This window comes from Empidonax traillii, unplaced genomic scaffold (genome assembly GCF_003031625.1).
Source record: "Empidonax traillii isolate 1590-97213 ecotype Southwest subspecies unplaced genomic scaffold, ASM303162v1 scaffold929:size235512, whole genome shotgun sequence".
Lineage (NCBI taxonomy): Eukaryota > Metazoa > Chordata > Aves > Passeriformes > Tyrannidae > Empidonax > Empidonax traillii.
In genome coordinates, this window is record NW_020956122.1 from 7879 (window position 1) to 14464 (window position 6586).

General features: G+C 41.2%; 1 protein-coding gene across 1 annotated transcript in view; it reads left to right on the top strand.

Moving 5' to 3' along the window:
- Positions 1-6586, top strand: part of ADAM12 (ADAM metallopeptidase domain 12) — a 165163-nt gene that overhangs the window by 564 nt on the left and 158013 nt on the right. The gene's annotated exons all lie outside the window — the stretch shown is intronic.

A 6586-nucleotide genomic window follows, 5' to 3' on the forward strand; every position in this document is an offset into this window, starting at 1 on the left:
TAAAAGCCATTTATTCAAAGGTTAGTCTTCATTTTGCCTACTACTTTATTCTAAAGTGTGTAACAGCTCAAAGGCTTTAGGGGGAATTAAATGCACTTTCTTCATCACAGATGGATCTTATGATAAAGGTTTATCATAAAGGTTATAGAGTGGTTTTTATATTTTTGTTGTATATCTAAAATTGTTACTTTATCTAATTTAAGAAATGGATAAGGTGTTTGGTTAAAATTAATAGCTATTTTCTGCAGAGTGCATTCTTCTTTCTGATGGCCGAAGCGGAAGGTTAAGGTGAAATGATAATAATTTCATTGCTCGAGATTGTATCATGGAACAGCAAAACAGCCCCAAAATTGAGGGGCAAACACAACAAACACATTTGTTTGAGTAAATAGAGTCTGACAGCAAGAACTTTAAGGAACAGTGTAAATAATGTTGCTGTGCTGTCTGCAGCCTGAGGCATTACCTGGAGATAATTCCCAGTTATGGGAGGCAGCTCCCAAATTCCATCCCATGTGCTGGGTTGGGAGTCAGGGGTGACTCTCCCTTCACACTCTGCTTTCTCCCTGCCTAACAAAGGACAATCTGTCTCTGGCCAAACAGAGATTGTTTCCCCCTCTTCACAGGCCCTGATAAGCTTTCTCCCTTTTTTTCCCCCCTCAGACATTGGCAGATAGTACGTGTAGCTGCTTTTAGGAGAAAAGGGCTGTTTTTTGTCTGCTTGGTCTCCTTCTTGAAGTATGAAGACAGTTTGTTGTTTATTATCACCAAAGATGTCATGGGAATCTCTTGCCCAAACTTTTACCTCAGGTCCAGTTTGGTTACAACTCACTTTTTATGTTCTTCTTTTTATTATCAGAATGAGGAGGAAAAAAGTCAATTTTTTCAATAGTTAAGAAAAAAAAAAAGAAAAGGGAAAAACCCCAGGCAAAAATAATCACATGAAAACAGTGCAAAGAGGGCAGAGAGCCCATTAGAAACAGCTTTCACTACTGGATTGGGAAAGCGTTTCATGGAGAAATCCTGTTTTGCTGCCACTGCTTGCAGAACGAGGCTTGGAGTCACTTTGCTGATTGACAGAAGTAGGTGTGAAAAGGTATTTCAAAACAAGGGCTCCGAGTTTCAAAAATCTTGTCTGGATTAAAATTTTGTTTTCTTTTTCCCTTCCTAAATAGGAAAGGAGGGCCAGTCCCAGTTTTGAATCTCCACAGTGATGAAAGGGATATCACAGTGGGTGTACAGGGGCTTATCTTGGAGAGATAGCACAGATGGCTTGGTCCTGGACGTATGTGCAACTCTATTTTTAGATAATTTAATTAGAAACAGGCATTCTCCATATAGAAGCCTTTTAGCTACTCACTGTTAGCTTTCTGAGAGAGTTACAACAGAATATCTTTATGTGGGTAATGATAATGTGATTTATATCGTTAATTTGTTTCCCAGAATTACTTTCAGTTTAAGATGAACATTAGAAAGGATTTGTGGCTTGGTAGAAAGATCCACGTGCTGTTTCAGCACTTTTTTTTTTTTTCCCTTTGAATACTTCTTTTCCATGGAAACATAAATTAAATACACAAAAGTGCACATCAGGCTGTGGGAAGAACAACAGCTTTAAACTGGTAGAGGAGTGTAATGAATAGCTTGTCACATAAATATTGATCAAAAGCACAAAAGTTAAATACTGTTGTACTTGATGGTTAAATAGGATCTATTGTTCTTCAACTCATTTCAAAGTGTTCCTCTGTTTTATTTTAATTGTATGTGAAGTTAAAAAAAAGTATGTACTCCTAAGCAGGGGAATGGTATTGCAATAGAAGATATAGTAAAATAAATAATGGAGTGGCTATAAAAATGCCAAAGTATTGAAGTTATTAGTGTATAGATAATTGCCCGGCAGTGATAGCCCCATTCTCCAATCCTCTACCCATAAATACTCCTGCTTAACAATTAGTCCCTGGGAAACCATGCTTTCATTTAGTGCAGTGTGCTCTTTCTCTCCCATCTTGGAGATAAAACTGTCCTTTTATTTACCCCAGGAGTCACTGCACTATCTGTTGGAATCTCTCATTTGGAATCTGTCAGGAATGATTATTAAGCTAATGACTTTCTGGTTGAGGGCTGTACACTGTGCAGAGCAGAAGCAAAAAAAAAAATCTGAGACCAGTCACACTTTCTCATGGCACAAACACACCAAGCTGCTCAGCAGTAGCAAGAAAATTCCGTTTAATGAGGGGAAAAGAAAAAAAAAAAAAAGTTTCTTAGTTCTAACCTGGTTTTACTTTAGTACAGTTGGGGTGTACTTTTTTGAGGACATCTGATGATTTAGGTGCTTCCTAAGAATGGCAGTTCAAATGATTGGTGGGCAAACCCCAGTTTTAAATTTAGACACCTCCAGGGATGGGGACTCCAACATTGCCCTGGGGGAGCCTCATCCAGTGCTTAACCACTCTTTCAGTGAAGGAACTTTTCCTAATATCCAATGTGAACCTCCTCTGTTCCAGCTTAGGGCCATTTCCCCTTGTCCTATCAGTGCCCTATAGAGTGAAGTACATTTTAAAAATAAAATATGGATACTTAAGAGAGGTTACTACAGAAATACCTGTATGTTTTCGCAGCTACAATGTACTGTTCATCTAGTTAGGGCTTGTTTACGTTTCTCCTGACATCTCTTGCTGAATGCATAAAATTGAGATCATTTTCAGTCAGAATATTTTAACAATTCCCAGTTAAATTCTTTCATTAACTGGATATAGTATTCGGTTGCTAACCCTGAGCATGCTGCTAAAATTAGTGGCTACTATTTTGGGCATCCAGTTGTTGCCAGTCAGGGCTGCTGATGAGTAACTGCATTTGTGGGTGTGTGACAGTGGGGATTGGGACCCTGAAGGGTTGTGCAGCATCCCTCTGTGCCTTCAAACAATAGCTGCCCATATTCTGTGCAGATGTCATTTCCGTCCCCGCTGAAATCCTGTGCATCACGGAATGTGCTGATAGGTCTTCACACATTACAGCTCCAGTTGTCCTTCCACTTCTCTTTTTACATTTGCTCAGCACTTTGCATTCTGTGTTGATTTCTCCCCCACTTTCTCTCAGTGCTTGGTTTCAGCCCAAGAGGGCTGGGTTCTATTTTGTCCTGAATCTTTCCGAAGGTTTGAACGAAATTGTTTCATTTTTATATTATTCAAGTGCAGGGAAAAGACTCTTTCCCCCCCTGCATGTTTCCAGCTGAATATTTCTCTTCAAACTTGGCTCGAGACTCGCAAATCAAGCCAAGTTTGATGAGAGTTGGGTAAGTGATGTTTTAGTACACAGAGCACTTTAGGGAAGATTTTTAGAAGACCATCTGTTTGGCTTCAGCTTGTATCCTCACACCCTGTTAGGGACACACACTGGTTAATGTGTGCCAGATCCTGCATCCCAGGAGCTGGAGGTCAGGTAATATCTGTGTTAGACCGGAGCCTGGAGCACATGGCTCCCCTTGGAGAGACAAGGAAGCATTTCACATGGGCATTAAAGGGGTTTTTTGGCTCCATTTCTATGCTTAAAAGCTCATAACTGGGGGGGAAATGCTGCTGGCAGAGCCCATCCAGGGTAGATATGGAATAGCTGCAGTGCTGGGGTGGGGGGATCCTGGTGTGGCATCGCCCTGAGCTGCCACTCGTGTTCCCAGAGCGACACACTGATTAATGGAGTTGGCTTTGTAGCCAGGGTTTAGTCCAGATTTTTAAAATGCATGAAGTTCCTGGGAAATTGGAAGTGTTTTGTGGGTATCTGATGTGATGTTTGGGTAAACACAGAGACCTCGGGTTGTGGCGTCTGTCACTCAGGTGTGATGTTTTTCTCTAATCTTGGCTGTGCAGGGTCTGTAATTCCATCATTGGCACCTGCCAGGACTCAAATATAATCATGAGGCTGACCAGGTGCTTTGAAAGATTCAGTTTTCTGAAAGCACATGAGCAAGTGAAGTGCAGCTTTCCTTACTGGGAGATACTTTGCATATTTTGATGCTTTTGGACTTACTTCCGTAATTCTGATCTCTGTATCCATCTGAGTACAATATTAAACTGCTCCACACGTAGGTGTGTGCTCCAGTCAGGACACGATTGCCATAAAGAACGACAGATTTGAACAGCTGAATCTGGGCAGGTATTGGAGGACCTGTAGCCAGGCAGCCTGGACCTGAGTGTGGTTTCTGAAGAGCCATATGAGAAGCTGGAAAACCCTGAAATGCTCGAAGTTGCCATGAGTTTGGGAGTTGTCAGCCCAGGTAGCTTTCAAATGATGCAGTGAATTCCACTTTTCACACTGAATTTGGGTGATGTGTAGAGAATGACGAGCAAATTTCGCTGTGTAACTTCTGAAAAATAATTAGCTGTGAGAAAGCAGGTGCACACAATATACCTATCAATGGGTTAGACCCTCACTCCACTTGGATCACTGTAAGTATCTCTTTTAAAACACTGTCACCGACCTCAATATGTAAAAAATAGATTGGAAAAGCAACCTCTCCACCTTGTAGAGAGTTAGACCTCTGTAGAGCCTCTGACTCAGTGACTTTCCACACTCCAAGAGATTGGGGTTGCTGTTGGAAAGGAAAAGAAAAGATGCCCATGGCGGGCAGATAGGATGGCAAGAGCTGCAGAATGTCCCCTAAAGATGGACAGCTATGACTCCAACACCAATGACTCTTAAATCCAAATAAATCAGAAATACTTTTCCCCTTGAGGGAGGGGGCAATGGCTTCAGAGAACATTAACACTGCTTTGCCAAGTTTAAGTTTTCAAGGCCAGATTCTGAGCTCGTGTGAATCCGTTTCCTTCCTTTGGCTGGGCTGGAATAAATCAGGGTTGCAAATTGAAATCTTAAAGAAGCGCTTAAAAAAAAAGGGAAAAAGAAAGATGAGAAGGCAGAGTTCCTTTTCTTGTAGCAACACTCTTTTTTTTATTTTCTTGGTGTTATGCTATGCTTTGAATATAAACTCTAGCAATGAAATGCGAAGATAAAGATGAAAGCCAGCTATAAAATATATATTTAGACCATATTTCTTCTGGTTTTTAAGTGTACACTTGTCACAGCTCAAAAGACTCTGCATGTGAAGTGGCAGAGGATTACCATTTCTTGCTGCTTAGCATGCATTGCATCTCCTTTTGCTCCTGAAGAAGCAGCTTTTGCATCCCTGCCTGCCCCATTCCTGAAATATTGTGTTATGGATTATGTTCAGAAGCAAACATCTGAATCTTGATTATTTGTATGGCATTCTGGACACTGATTGCGTGAATCTCAGTGTGAAATTCTCCACTATCTATAAAAGTATCATGAGCTCTGACAGTTGTTAGTTATCTCTACAGTTCTCCAGATTTATCACTTGTATTGGATATTACACTGGTGCTTTTCACCTTTGGCCATTTTTTTCATGCCTTCACTGTAAAGCTCTGGTTTAACACCTATTGAAATAGAGATTTTTTTTTGCCATTTAAACAAAAAAATCGTTGGCAAGGACAGGAACTAACTTAAAATTTGTCAAAAAGTCACCATGATAATGCTGGGGATTCAAGAGTGTGTTTGAAGCCAAGCAGGGATGGGCCTCACCTGTCTGATCCTCTTGCATTAGTGCATTTCTCTTGCAAACTGGCAGGAGAGGCAAAGTCAACCACAATCCAGTCTCTCATCCAGAGTTTTGGGCTGCACAGCAGCTTCAGTATGATTAGGAGCTTATTGGTGACCCCAGTGAGATCATCACATGGTCACAGACTGGTTTGGGTGGGAAGGGACCTTAAAGATCACCTTGTTCTGTGGCTGGGGCACCTTCCACTATCCTGGGCTGCTCAAAGCCCCGTCCAACGAGGCCTTTGAACACTTCCAGGGATGGGGCAGCCACAGCTTCTTTGGGAAACCTGTTCTAGTGCCTCACCAGCCTCACAGGGAAGATCTCTGGGCTGGTTCGTTCCTCCTCTTTGCTGCCCCTCGTGCATGACTCTCCTATGGGGTCGGATGCACAGACACAGCTGAGAGGCTCCCCTATGTTACATAATTAATTTAGTGCTCAGTGTTTTCAAGAGCAAACCCATTCAAGTTTATTTCATAACTGGCATGGCCTTCGTGCAAGTGATAATTGTTTATATTCCCTTCAACTGAGCCTCCTGCTGTTCCTTTTCATTTGAAATAATTACCAAAGTTTAGACTTCCAGACAGTCGTATTAAGGGGGATCATACAGTGCTGCTTAAACAAGTTTTTGAAGGCTGAGAGGACAGCTTTCAGAGCTCTCTTCCATGGTAGTTTTACATATCTTAAGAGAGAGAGGCATAAACAGAATTTATAGTCCTCTCCATATTTTTTATGACTCATGAGCATCCAATATGAGAGGCAGAGCTGTGTCACCAGCTGGGAATGCAGCTTGGCACAGGCAGCCCCAGCGGTGTGAGGAACAGCACTAATCCTCGATAACCTTCTCTGAGAGATCCTCTCCTCAAGCCTTTAATTAATAACCTGGAAGTCATTAATTTAATAGCCTGGTAAACAATCCGTTTTTTCTTTTGCCTTTTTTTTTTTTTTTTTTTTTTTTTTTTTTTTTTTTTTTTTTTTTTTTTT